Below are 14,906 nucleotides of genomic sequence, written 5' to 3'. Positions count from 1 at the left end.
GCATGATTGAGTCTGTGAGTGATTTCCCTCTAGATTACGCAGTGGACTTTGCAGCTGAAGGATTTTGTAGCCCCCAAAGTGGGGTCAACAGCAAAGGTGGGTAGATGGCCAAAAAGGAGTTCTATTTGTGATGTATAACCAATCAAATCACTGCAAAAGACAGAGCGACCACAGGTAGATAAAGGCTCAGAGCCAAAGTAGCACAATTTTTAAATGTATTCATTACAGTAAAAAAAAAAAAAAATACTGATAATCAGTGAAACAGTCAGTCTACAATTACTACAATTCTACAATGTATGTCTCTTTTCTTTGACTTGCTATTCGTATAATATATGATGTATATGATGGCGTTTTTTCATCCCAAAGGCTATACTATGATGTTTTCTCAGAGACATACTATGCTACTCTGTTTTTTCTGGCACTGGGCCGCTGCTCTCCTCCTCTGTTGTTTTCTGGATTGTACTCAGCTGCATGCCTTCATCCACCCAGCCTCCGCTGACTCGTCCCGCCTGCCATCTCTGGAGCTGAAGCTGGATTGGATCAGACTAAAGTACAGTCCAATCACGATGCCAGCTGCCTCTCAAAAGGCTCCTTCATCTTGCAGCACTTCTTCTGAGGTGAAGCTGAGCTTCAGCAGAACTTTGAAGATGTGTTCCAGTGGTTGGTGGATGTGTGGGGAGATAGAGAGGGACCTTTGAACTGTTCAGAAAGGAAAACAGGGAACCCATTGGTAGTTTTAGTTTAGGGTGCTACTGCGGTGTGTTCTTGGGTTTTAAGAGGTGAACAGGAAGAGGTCCTTTTCCGTATTGATGATCTTTTACTTCATTCCTGGTTGGAATGTCCATCAATGTCAACGTAAAGTTCACTTTTAGTTCTAATTAGTTATTTTTATTTTACTAACACCCATTTGCTTTTAACCCCCTCACATGTGTTGTTGTAAACTTACTCTTTCAAATAAATACTCGTCTAACCTTCTGGAAACCAGTGTTTGGACTGTTTTTGTGTCGTTCCTCACCTACTTCAGACAGCCGGGACAGAACAACGTTTTGGGGACCAAAGACTAAACTATGATGTTTTTAGAGCGACATGCTATACTATAGGGCTGGACGATTAATTGAATTTTAATCTTGATTTCGATTTTGGTTACTCATGATCATAAAAACGTTATAATCGAAGAAAAACAATTAATGTGCCGCACGGCGCGGCGTGTATGTAATTTCCTATGCTGCCAAAGCACCATGAATGCACCTGTGTTGTGTGTGCAGCTGCAGCAAGGGCTTGTCGATCAGCAGCACGTGAAGAAAGCGGTTTACAAACATGGCAGAAAAGGAGCCTTTAGTTGACAAGAAAGGTAGGACTATTTCAGTCATCTGGAAGCATTTTGGCTTCAAGTCGTCGGACATCCAGCAGAAGGACATTACTTGCAAAATTTGTCACGCTGTCATGTCCGCTCCACAAAGCAACACGACCAATTTATTTAACCACTTAAAGTTCAGTCACAAAGTGGTCTACGACCAAGTTTTAAAGGACCAGAAGAGCCAAAAAAGTGCTAGCTCGTCAGCCTCAGCCAGCGCCACAACAACAACACAGTCCTCCATTCAGGACACTCTTTACAGTGCCACTCCATATCCCACCAGCTCCCGGAGACATCAAGAGATAACGGAGGCTGTAACATTTATGCTAGCAAAGGACATGTGCCCCATCAGTACCGTAAGCAATCCAGGATTCCATTCACATGGGGCCCATAGGACAGAGGGGGAGAATGCTGTGAGAGGGGGAGAATGCTGTGATTCTCGCGAGACTGCCAGTGAGATTTCGGAATACAACATGGCGGCGCCCTGCTGCTGAAATAGAATTCACTAGTCTTAGCTCTTTCTCTAAACAAAATTAAATTTAATCACCGCATTACTTGCATTCAATTATTGATATTTCCTTACTCGAACTGCGGATTTGGAGCACCACCCACCGTGGAGGACCTCGAGCGATTTATCGACGGATATTTTTACAACTGCGTCATGGAAGACCCGAACCGCGACAATCCGTCTAAAAAGAGGAAAAACGATTCCTCGACTGATACGGACGACCTAGCTACAACGGACGTCCCGGTTGATGTCCTGGAGTCCATAAATAAAAAGCTAGATGTTCTCAGCGTCCTCCGCGACGAAATTCGAGACCTGAAGGTAAGTTTGGAGAACGCCTATCAACAGGTAAGTGAGCTTCAACTTGATAACGCGGAACTACGTTCCAACTTTTCTGCAGTTACAACCGAGTTGGAAACAATTAAAAGGGAGAATAAAGCACTTAAAGAGACTGTACTGGATGTCGAATCCCGTAGTATGCGGGACAATTTAATATTTTCAGGAATCTCTGAAAGCACCACAGATAATCCGGAGGCAGAAATTAAGAAATTTATGACAACGGCTTTAAAAATTCCCCAGGAAACGGTGAATAATATTTCCTTTCACCGCGTTCACAGGCTTGGAGCCTGTAGAGGCAATAAATCCCGTCCTATTATCGCTAAATTCGAACATTTTAAACAGAAAGAATTAGTTAAAAGTAAAGGACGGGAGCTTAAAGGGACCTCTTTCGGAATGAACGATCAATTCCCGAGAGAGATCAACGAGCGGCGGAAGGTATTGTTTCCCATACTGAAACAGAGCAGACAGAAGGGTAAACGGTCTACTTTGGTTGTAGATAAACTTTATATCGACGGCCAACTGTACCGGGACCCCAATACCACTCCCTGGCTGTTCTGATCAGTACTGGTGAAACGAAAGAGCTTTGTTTATTTATTATAAAATAATGTATATATTGTGTGTGTGTATATATATATATATATATATATATATATGTAGGTATGTATATATGTATATGTATTTAATCTCACTATGGCTACTTATAATAATGGCTCACTGTTTTATGTTTGACCCCCTTCTGTTTAGCTTTTTGTCTACCTCCCCTCCCTCTGCTTCCCCTAACCACCTAAATTCACACCTCCCCTCTCCCCCCACACAAACTCCCTATGTAAATCTTTTGTGTGTTATATATGTCGAGGCACCAGTGTTCTTTGCTTTTTTGTGCTCACGTTTGACATGTTTTACAGTCTTGTTATCCACATCCATCATAGATTTAAACCCTGCTATACACCTATCCAACGTTATCAGCAGACTGAGTTTATTTCATAACATACCAATACCAGTAAGCAGCTCACATAGATAGACATCCAAGGCTGAACTTAAACTGTCTATATGCATAAACTAACTCTGGTCTCCTGGAATGTGTGTGGCACTCGCTCACAGGCAAAAAGAATAAAAATTTTAGACCATTTTTCAAAATTAAAAGCAGACATTTGTCTCCTACAAGAAACCCACCTACAAAAATCTGAAGAAAAATCACTTACTGGCATAAATTTCAATCAGGTTTATTCTGCCTCTTATAACAGCAGACAAAGAGGAGTCTCTATACTTATTCATAAGAGGCTACTTTTTACTTTAAATGACATAATAGTTGACTCAGAAGGCAGATACATTATTATCCAGGCAACTATATTCAATAAAGAATATACTATTGGGAATTTGTACACCCCTAATAATGATGATCCGGCCTTTTTTCATTCATTTTTTCTCAACTATCTGATTTAACAGCAAACTCAACTGTTATCATTGGAGGAGACTTCAACACAGTCCTAAATCCATTAGTAGATCGCTCCAATAACACAACACGTACAAGGCAATCACAATCTGCTAAAGTAATAGAGGAATATATGGATGATTTTGGCCTTGGCGACAGCTGGAGACTAAAAATCCAACAAAGAAGGAATTCACCTTCCATTCCTCGGTGCATCGATCATTTTCAAGAATCGATTTTTTTCTTACAAATAATTCTATTACCGAGAAAGCTTCTACAAGAATACACCCTATTATTATCAGCGACCATGCACCAGTCTCCCTGTCCTTACAAACTGACCTCACCTTTAAACCACCTCCGACATGGCGTTTTAACATCTCGCTGTTAAAAGATGAAGAGTTCGATAAGATCATAAGGAGAGAGTGGGCAGACTATCTGGAGATGAATGACTCCCCAAACTCATCTCCATCTTTACTCTGGGAAGCAGGGAAAGCAGTACTTAGAGGTAAAATTATATCATATTCATCTTATAAAAAGAAACAAGATCAAAAATTAGAAAGAGATCTAGAAGATAAAATTAAACAACTAACTGATGAATATACAACAAACCCAAATAATCAGATATGGACTGAATTACAAAATACAAAAATACAGCTAGATGATATGTTATCCAAAAGGACCGAGTTCATAATACAACAACTGAGATACAACAACTTTGAGCATAATAACAAATCAGGCAAATTTCTTGCAAACCAACTCCAATGCAATCGGGAAAAATCTCTCATAACAGCGACAAAAGGGACAACTGGTGAGTATACGCAATCACCAGAAGAAATTAATCATATTTTCTACAATTATTATTGGAATCTGTATTCAGAAAATAACAAACCCAACCCTGAGCATATCGAGGCATTTCTCAGTAGTTTAAATATGCCTCAGTTATCTACTGAACATAAAAATATCCTAGGTGCTCCATTGTCCATAAATGAGCTGTCCAGTGCTCTAGACAGTATACCTAATGGTAAGGCACCAGGTCCAGATGGTTTTCCGGCCGAATTTCTGAAGCACTTCTGGTCAATGCTGGCTCCACTGTTTTTTAGATTAGTAACAGAAATTAAAACCAGTGGTCACATACGGCCTCACATGAACACAGCAGCAATTAAACTTTTATTAAAACCAGATAAAGACCCGACCCTTCCGTCAAGTTATCGCCCGATATCACTAATTAACACCGACATTAAAATTATTGCAAAGGCCTTGGCATCTAGACGAGAGACAGTAATTTCAACAATTATTCATAATGATCAAACCGGCTTTATTAAAGGTCGACGCTCTACCAACAACGTAAGAAGGCTCTTAAATTTGATTAACATGTCACAGCGGCAGGACAAAAAGGCGGTTATTATATCGTCGGATGCAGAAAAAGCCTTTGACAAAGTTAACTGGTCCTTCCTCTTTGCTGTTCTAAATCAGCTTGGCTTTGGAGAGTCATTAATTCACTGGGTATCAGTACTATATGATTCTCCTAAAGCGACTGTCACCACTAATGGAATCGCCTCAAAGACTTTCACCTTACAGAGAGGCACCAGACAGGGCTGTCCACTCTCTCCTTTGTTATTTGCGATATTCATTGAGCCGTTGGCAACAGCTGTGCGCCAGGATGTCAGGATCCAAGGAATCCGCTCTGGGGCAACAGAACACAAAATTAATTTATACGCAGATGATATATTACTTTATTTAGAAGAACCGGCTATTTCATTAAGGGAAGTATTTAATTTAATAACTAAATTTTCAGAGTTATCAGATTATTCCATAAATTGGACAAAATCAACATTACTTCCGATCACAGAAAATTCATGGAGTCCTGCAGACCAGGACCCTCACTACTCTTTCCCTACAGGCAACTTAAAATACTTAGGCATAAAAATTTCACCTAAATTATCTGAATTAGCTCACTTAAATTTTTCCCCATTACTGGATAACATCATCAATGACCTACAGCGCTGGAACAATCTCCCTATATCTCTTATGGGACGAATAGCTACTATCAAAATGAAAATCCTACCAAAAATAAATTACTTCTTTGCAATGATTCCATTCAAACCAACGTCCAACTGGTTCCAGTCGCTGGACTCGGCTATCACAAAATTCTACTGGAATAATAAAAAAGCAAAAATCAGTCTATCTACTCTTCAGAAAAGTAAAGCCGAAGGAGGTTTAGAAGCACCAAATTTTATGCATTATTATTTAGCTAACCAGCTACAATATCTTATTCTATGGACACAACCTACCGGAGATACCAACTGTTGGTTAGAATTAGAACAGAAGGATTGCAATAGCATCAAACTTTCAGACATACTCTTTATTACAACATCCATCAAACGACATAACTGTTTTAAAAACCCAATGATTTCCTCCACCTTGACCGCTTGGTGGAAGGCATTAGAAATTGCAAACTCTAAATTGGAGCCCTGTAAGTTTTCTCCCATTTGGTACAACCCTGATTTTCAAGTTAACAATCAGCCGCTCCATTTAGCTGTTTGGGAGCAGAATGGAATCACACATCTCCACCACCTCTTTTCAGATAATACGTTCATGTCATATACAAACTTGCTTCAAAAATACAAAATAAAAAACGGGAATTTTTTACATTATCTTCAAGTTAAAAATATTATTAAGAAAAGAATCCCAACACTTCAAAGCACGCTCCGGCCGCCGGCATTAGCTGAAGCAATCATAAAGCTTTCTCCGACAACAACTAAAACCCTCTCTAAAATATATAAGTTACTCTTAAGCACTGATACAATACATTTACCTATCTCTAAATGGGAGTCAGATCTATCTATATCTCCGGAACCAGACTTCTGGACTCAAATTTGCGATAATGCATTTAAAATGACAAAATACACAAACTTACAACTCATCCAATACAAAATCCTCCATAGAACACAAATTACTCAATATATGATGAACAAAATGGGATTCTCCGACATCTGTCTCCAGTGCTCCCAGAACACTGCTGATACTTATTTTCATGCTCTATGGCTGTGCACCCCCGTAAAAAATTTCTGGACCAACGTCTCAGAAAAACTTTCCGCAATCTTAAACTGCAGGATTCCTCTATCTCCAAGTCTGTGTTTACTCGGCGACTTAACAACAACGGACCTACCACGCAAACAATCTCAATCCTTACTTGTAGCCCTCGCCATTGCCAAAAAACCAATCCTTGTTAACTGGAAAAATAAGCAATCTCTGAACATTAATCTCTGGTTGAACCTCCTAATAAATCACATTTCAATGGAGAAAATCTCTGCTTCAAATAAAAATCAGTTGTTAAATTTTATACAAACATGGTCACCGTATGTTAACTCTCTTAACTTAAACCTGGTAACCTGACTCTGCCTGTTAGCGAGAACCACCACATCACCCCAATATATGTTACTGCTTATGTATGTTGGCATTGTGTAACTAATGATTGTCTTCAGTTAGGAACCCAGTCGCTGTCAGCAGGATCGAGCGGGCCGTATCGACGACAACTTACAGTCAACAACTCCCCAGGATCCTCTGTCTATATGCATGAATGGCTAGCTTGGTGTTACTGCATGCTTGGCTAATCTTCCAGGTGCTGTCCCCTGTGGCTCGACGTGGTTGGCCTTGTTCCCCGGGCGGCGCTCGGTTTGGGCGGGCGCCGGGTTGCCTCGGGGGCCGGGGGTCGTGGGGGGCTGGTGGCGTCCTGCGGGGTGGCTGCTTCCGTGGGGGGGCATGGTGGGCGGTTCGGCTCGGTCGGGCGCCTGGTTTGGGCGCCATCTGCGACTAAAAATGTCGTGGGTGGCGGCCCGGCGGTCGTCTGGGTCTGGCCCCCGGTCGGGCTGGGTCGCCTGTCGTGTTCTCTTCATGGGGGTGGCCGCTTTGTGTGGTGTCGTTGGCCTCCCGTGGTTCCCCTGGCGCTTGCGGTGGCCTGGCGGCCGTCTGGATCGGGCGCTGCCCCCCGGGTCTCTGCTGGGTCGCACTGCGTCTCGGCCGTCTCCCGGTGCCCGCGGCGGGTGCTGTGCGGGGGTGTTGCCCGGGGGCTCGGGGCGGCGCTGTTCTGGCATGGCCTGTTGCTCTTCGGCTAGCGGTTGCGGTTCCGTCCTGGTGGGTCTCTGGGTGCCCCGTGGTACCCTCTCCTCTCCCCCTCCTCCTCCTTGCCTTTTTTCCCCCCTCGCCTCCCTCCTCCCGTCTTCCTCCGCCTCCTTGTCCCCTCTCCCTCGCCCCCTCCCTCCTCCCTCCCCCTCGTCTTCCCGCTCTGCTGCCTGTCCTCTCCTTTCTTGTCGTCTCCTCCTCCCCCTCCTTCTCCTGCCTTCCGCCCTCCCCCTGGAGGGTGGGGCGGTGGGGGGGCGGGGGTTTGGGGTCTGGGGGGCGGGGGGGTCGGGTTGCGGGGGAGGATGGGGGGGGCGGGTGGTCGTGGGGGAGGTGGGGCTGTGGGCCGGTGGGGCGCCGTGGGGGTCCGCTATGGCCCGTTCTGCTGAGCGGGCCTTGGGGCTCTGGCTGTGTCGGGGGGGGTCGCTCCGGGCTCCTGGGCTGGGTCTCCGCTTGGTGGCTCCTGCGGGGGGGCTGGGTGGACCTCCTTGGGCTGGAGGGGACAGCTCCCTCCTTTTGGTGGAGGTTTTCATGCATGTCAGACCCACCACACCGGCACCTACCAAAACTCAATAGAGTGTGTTCCTCCGGTTGCTGAGTCAGTGGAGGTTGCTGGGTTAGTGTCTGTGGATCTCACTCTGCTCTATCTATCCTTCTTGTGGCCTCCTGACATCTTCATGATTGATCCAGTTGGGACTTTGTCGTATTAGGTGTTTGTGAAGGGTTTTAGATTTGTAAATGGTTTTAAGGTGTGAATTAAAGAGTACAAACAAATAAAATGCACCTTTTCTCTTAGAACACTCTCTATGCCTCACCTTTCTGTCTGTCCTGTGTTTGGTTTATGTTTCACTTGGGTGTGCACAGCCCTCAATGGCATAATGTAGGAAACAGCTTGAAATAAACATGATAGGTTAATTTGCCATGAGGGCAGGTGATGGTCACAGTCACAAAGAAAAAAAAAATTGCACATGAAGCTTAAGCAATGACACCATGAGTGGTTGGTGTCATTTTTGAGCGGACTTGCAAGACAAAAGGAAAAAAAAAAAAAAAGCAATCCAGGATTCCAGAAACTTATTAAAACTTTGGACAAGCGTTACATGTTGCCATCACGTAAATATTTCAGCAGAGTTGCACTGCCTGGTCTGTACGATAAATGTCGTGCTGAAGTGGATAAAGATGTCGCCACAGCTGACTATTTTGCCACAGCAACTGATCTGTGGTCAAGCCGCAGGATGGAGTCATATATATCCCTCACCTTACATTACATCGATGAAGATTTTATTGCTTTTATTTAATTTTTTTTTTTTACAAGTTTATTTTTGATTGTTCTATCAAGTTGTAGTTTAATAAATACTCAAGTTTTGAAATTATGAATAATCGTGGTTAATCGTGATTTCAATATCTATCAAAATAATCGTGATTATTATTTTTGCCATAATCGTCCAGCCCTACTATACTATAGGCTTTTTTAATTGACATATTACTATGACATTTTTTTGTTTTAGTTTTTTTTTTTTTTTTTAGCAGCATATAAGAATTTGAACAGTTTTAAAAATTACTATACCTTTACTTGTGCAATGAACTATTATTCTATGGCATTTCTAAACGACATACTGTGATGTTTTCTTGAATAATATACTATTTTGACAATATACTGCACTATGACATTTTTTGATCCACATATACATGACAATTTTAGGCAACATCCTATCATTTTGTGCTTTTTGAACCACATAATAATCTATGGGTTTTTTTGCCGACATGCTATCCTATGAACTACAGACCGTACTATGTTTTTCTTGAAAAGTATACTATACTTTGACATTTCCTGAACTATATCCTATACTATGGCGTTATACACACAGTGCTTTGGTTACATGTTGATTTATAATCTAGATTTTTTTCTGCTTTGTTTTTTGACGGGATTACCACAGACCTGACCGTGAACACCGTTGACACCCACCTGAGGGAGATGATGCCTAAGATCTCAAGGCTGCTTGGTCATGGTTTTCCTGCTCCAGAACATCTTCATCAACTACGTCTTCTTTTGAAGAGGCCCTCAGATGCTGCAATCTCTGACCTTAAGGAGGAACTGCTACTTTTACTATGTATCAAGACGACGGTTATTTTAAAGACCCAGCTCCTGGCGGCTTTGAGTAAAAATTTAACATCCATCAAAACAGAACTGCAGACAGTTAAATCTGAGCTGTCGGTCAGTATTTCAAACATCAAGTCTGACCCAGGTGCCCTAAAGCACGCTGTGGGTGAAACGGAAACTTCACTGTCCACATCACTGATGACATCGTCACTCTCCAAAGCAGAGCACCTATCTGCTGAACTTTTAAAAGTGGACTATAAAGGTGAAGATTGTGAGCAGCAGAACAGATGTAATCAGAAAGAAGTCATTTTCTTTTTTCTTTTCTTTCTGGTTGACTTGATGCTGTCAGATGCAGATGTTGGAGCTGATTCTGATATTTCAGGAGAAAAAGCTGCTTTTCCTTCATAGACTTTTCAGAAAATTATTCTCTCAGGTTTATATTTTTATTATCTGTAATTTTTTCATTATTTTATTATTGTAAAATAAAGTTGGAGGGATAAAGACTCATTTAGTTATTTTATTCCTGAAATCTTTGACATAGCAGAACTAAAGTTCCATTTTCCTTCTTGTAGCCTATTTCTGATACTAGAACTAAACGTTTCTTCAACACGGATCATCTGGTATTAATGAATCAGCAGCAACATCACAAAAACAAATGAGACAATTTTCAACAAATTAATGAAACTGATGTTATTTAAAACTATCAGAGTCTGTTTTAGTGTCAAATTAAAGCTGATTACTGACAACTAGAACATTAACGTTACTGTTTTAATAACATTTAAGTTTCCTGAACATTACATTAACGTCAATCAGCCACAATTTTATGAACTTAATGAACCACATTACAGGAACACAACTCACTTCAGCTGTTGACAGGAAACAACACAAACATTGTTAGCTTGATGCTACATTTAGTTGCTAATCAGGACTGGTCAGCTAGCTCGGCTAGCATCACTGATTCACATTAAAGCTAATATTCACTGGATGCTAACTCTCTTCTCTGGTCAACACACACAAATAAACTCCACCAATTCCTGGGGTTCACTGCTCACATTATATCTGACTGTGAAGTTGAACATAAAGTTCATTAAAACCGGTACCGATCAGTAAATGATCATTTATTACCAACCAGCTGTCGGACTCCTTCAGTGTCTGTTGGTCCAATCAGCCGAAGGACTGAAAACCATCCTTTAATGTCTTACCTTAAAACGACCAACGCTTTTAAAAAATATCGGTGTAAAGTAAAAGTTTCACACTAAAGATGAATCACTGATGAGTATTTGATGGCATTAACTTAAATATTATGAGGAAACATATCCATTTCTAATATTTCTATCAAATATGTTTATGTCTATAAAATATACTGGACATCAATAAAATGTCTGCATTGTGAAATCTATGAAGTCCATCTGCATTTATACATCATATTGATGTTTAAATATCGGGAACTGCAGCCCACGTTCAGTCAAGTTAGCGGAATTACGGATAAATAACATTTCCAGGTTTCTCTTACAAAATAAAAGCCGTGATTTGTTTTACAGAAAAATTACATGATTTCAAAAATGTGACTTTGAAAATGTAAATCAAACTGTAATAACCGTTAGCTAGCTGCTCCACTTACTCTGAATATTTTTGTTCTCATCTTTATCAAGCCCAAACAAAAAATGAATCCATATTCTGGCTACATTACCATCAACAGCATCCATGGAGTGACCAGAAGTTAGCCGACCTAGCGGAAGTGCTAATGAGGTCTGCTCTGGCATTGATTATTACCGTCACATGTGACGTTAACGTTGACAATGAAGTAAACCACATGAAAATCGGTTGAGAAATGAGCAAATCATGATTTATTTTCAGTGTATATGGATTGCTTTTAATGGGAATGTTGCCCCCTCCAAGATGACCGCCACGTAGGCACATAGCTTAGCCGGCTGCTACAGCATGCTGGCACATCTAGTCTTCTATATATATTTATGATAGATCTATATGTATCTATGAGAGATCTACATAGATCCATCCATCCATCCATTTTCTTCCGCTTATCCGGGGCCGGGTCGTGGAGGCAGCGGGCGAAGCAGGTCATTCCATCCCACCCGCAATGCTTTCCAGCTCTTCCTAGGGGATCCCGAGGCGTTCCCAGGCCAGATGAGATATATAATCCCTCCAGCGAGTTCTGGGTCTACCCCGGGGTCTCCTCCCAGACGGACGTGCTCAGAAAACCTCCAAAGGAAGTCTCCCTGGAGGTATCTGAATCTGATGGCCAAACCACCTTAACTGACTCCTTTCGATGCGAAGGAGCAGCGGCTCTACTCCGAGCTCCCTCCGGATGTCTGAGCTCCTCACCCTATCTGTAAGGCTGATCCCACCCACCCTATGGAGGAAGCTCATTTCGGCCGCTTGTATCCACGATCTTGTTCTTTCGGTCACTAACCAAAGCTCATGACCATAGGTGAGGGTTGGAACTTAGATGGACTGGTAAATCGAGAGCTTCGCCTTACGGCTCAGCTCCCTCTTCACCATGACGGTTTGGTACAACGCCTGCATTACTGCTGACGCTGCAGCAATCCGCCTGTCCAGCTCTCGCTTCATTTTCCCATCACTCATGAACAAGATCCCGAGATACTTAAACTCCTTCGCTTGGGGAAGCAACTCCCCCCCAACCCGGAGGGAGCAATCCACCGGTTTCCGACAGAGAACCATGGCCTCGGACTTGGAGGTGCTGATACGCATCCCTGCCGCTTCACACTCGGCTGCAAACCGCTCCAGTGCGTGCTGGAGGTCATGGTCTGAGGACGCCAACAAAATCACATCATCCGCAAAAAGCAGAGATGCGATCCTAAGGCTCCCAAACCGAAAACCCTCCCCACTGGGGCCATCTCTCCGCAAAATAAAGCATATCTAATGTGTTAAATTATAAAAGTAACAGTGGATAGTAGCCCAGTGTAACGGAGTAAGAGTAGCATTTCTTCTTCACAAATCTACTCAAGTAAAAGTAAAAAGTATGGCAGAGAAAAACTACTCTCAGAAGTACTTTTTTCCAAAAAGTTACTTAGTTACTTAATGTAACGGAGTAAATGTAACTCGTTACTACCCACCTCTGGTCAACAGTTAGTTTGCAAACCTGGCTACACCGCCTTCATCTTATAGGTTCTGATTTTAATTAGTTGAGACTGAGGGCTTCAGGAAGTCATGGATACACAGTAAATCACATGCAAAGAAAAGGCACTTTTGCCGACTTATTACACACGGAGAGAGAGCACAATTACATTCCTGATGTGCGGCCCGGTGATTTATGGATGACTCCCTTGCTCAGAGGGTCTCCAAAAGGTGATCTGTTGCAGAGGCAACCACAGGTAATTTATTCTTTTCCCAAGTTTGCCATTTACTTTTCCACCTTCAACCACCTAGGCTGACAAGATTTATTCAAACAATAGTGGCATTACGCTGTCAGCATAACAATGAAGGCAAAAAAAGATTTGGTCTTAGTCACAAATATAAAGGTTCTGAGTGATATCAAGGACCAGTTCTGTTGCTCATATTTCTACAGGAGGGCAGCTTTAATTAAATGGAGGACTTGTTTCTCATACCCGTTTTGTGAGAAAGAAAAAAAACAAAAAATTAATTTTAAAAAAATAAGCTTTTGTTGAGTTTACTGTTTAGATGGCATAAGAGAAGTTTCATAATGTGAGCTGCAGCAGAGAGCAGACCAGGCCATCATCTGTCACAATAAGCATCAAATTCTCAGATGCTTTGTCACTTCACAATGCTCCATCTTGAGTCTGTACTTTTAAAAGCACTGGTGTCATTTCAACATTCAGAGTGACTGCCTTTTTCCATATGACAAATCATTTTGCACCTGCATAAATGTGCATAAATTGTCATCTACTTTTCAAATGTTAAACGGTGTCAAACTTAGATAACTGCTGTCCGTGCTAACAAGGATGCTCTAAATATGAGCAGAGACTTGAATATAACAATGAAGTCTGCAAGGTGGAAAGGATCATTTATTAGAGAAGAGCTAACTTGTATGGATTCCTCTGGGTGTGAGATGATTGGCAGTAAACAGTAATATGATGTATGCATTTATGTCAAAACAATTTGTTTAGTCAAAGCGAAACAGATAGCACCCATCAGGATATTGTGTAATGACGTGATAATGATCCCTTATTGCAGAGGGAAACTGTCATACTGCAGCGGTTTGAAGTTGAACAGTAGAGTCTGTAAACTGTATTAGGTGTTTACTATTATGGACAGTTTTGGTGTTGCTGATTCCTCATCAAATGTGCACCAAGTCATAGATCACAAAAAGTAGAATGAGAAGCAACATGAAGCTGCACAAAGAATGCTATTACTTAAACAAAATGGAAACAATAACATCACTTCTGTAACTTGGTATCCTTAAATCCTCAGATTTTTCTTCATGAGATGGATACCATTCGCTTATCCGTCTTTCTGTAACTATTGCTGTCATTACTGTTCATGCTAAATCACACTAAATCATCACATGTTGTGGACACAAGCATATTTAGGATCAAAGTTAAAACAAGAAAAGCACACAGAGAGCCCAGTACTCCACCAAGGCTGTTCATTTCCCCATATGGCATTGTCAGAAATGCAGCTTTTGTTTATTAGTTATTGATGAATATAAATCACAAAAACATAGAATGTGGCCATTTCATATAGATGTACCCACAAGTAAAATGACCTTGCGCTGAGTACAGGGGTATGTTATGTATGTGTACGTTATGTACGGATACGGAATCGCATCATCTACAGTAATTATGTAGCGGACAGCAGAAATTGATGGGACTCGGAAACACCCCCACAATTTAATCAATTGTTCCTTATATCATTTCCGACAGATAAGTCCTGATAAGTCTGCAGTGGTGGATTTGTAGTAGGATCGCAATCGTGATTGTCAGCAGGTAGCTGGCATAGTGTTTACTTGTCATAGTTACAGTGGAAATCTTGGCCAAATCCATGGATCCAGACAATAAGCCACATCACTGACTAAATCTAATCAATTGGCCCTTGTGTCATTTTTGACCTTCTCTGAAAATTT

Source organism: Acanthochromis polyacanthus, chromosome 16 (genome assembly GCF_021347895.1).
Source record: "Acanthochromis polyacanthus isolate Apoly-LR-REF ecotype Palm Island chromosome 16, KAUST_Apoly_ChrSc, whole genome shotgun sequence".
Lineage (NCBI taxonomy): Eukaryota > Metazoa > Chordata > Actinopteri > Pomacentridae > Acanthochromis > Acanthochromis polyacanthus.
This window is presented reverse-complemented; position numbering follows the sequence as displayed.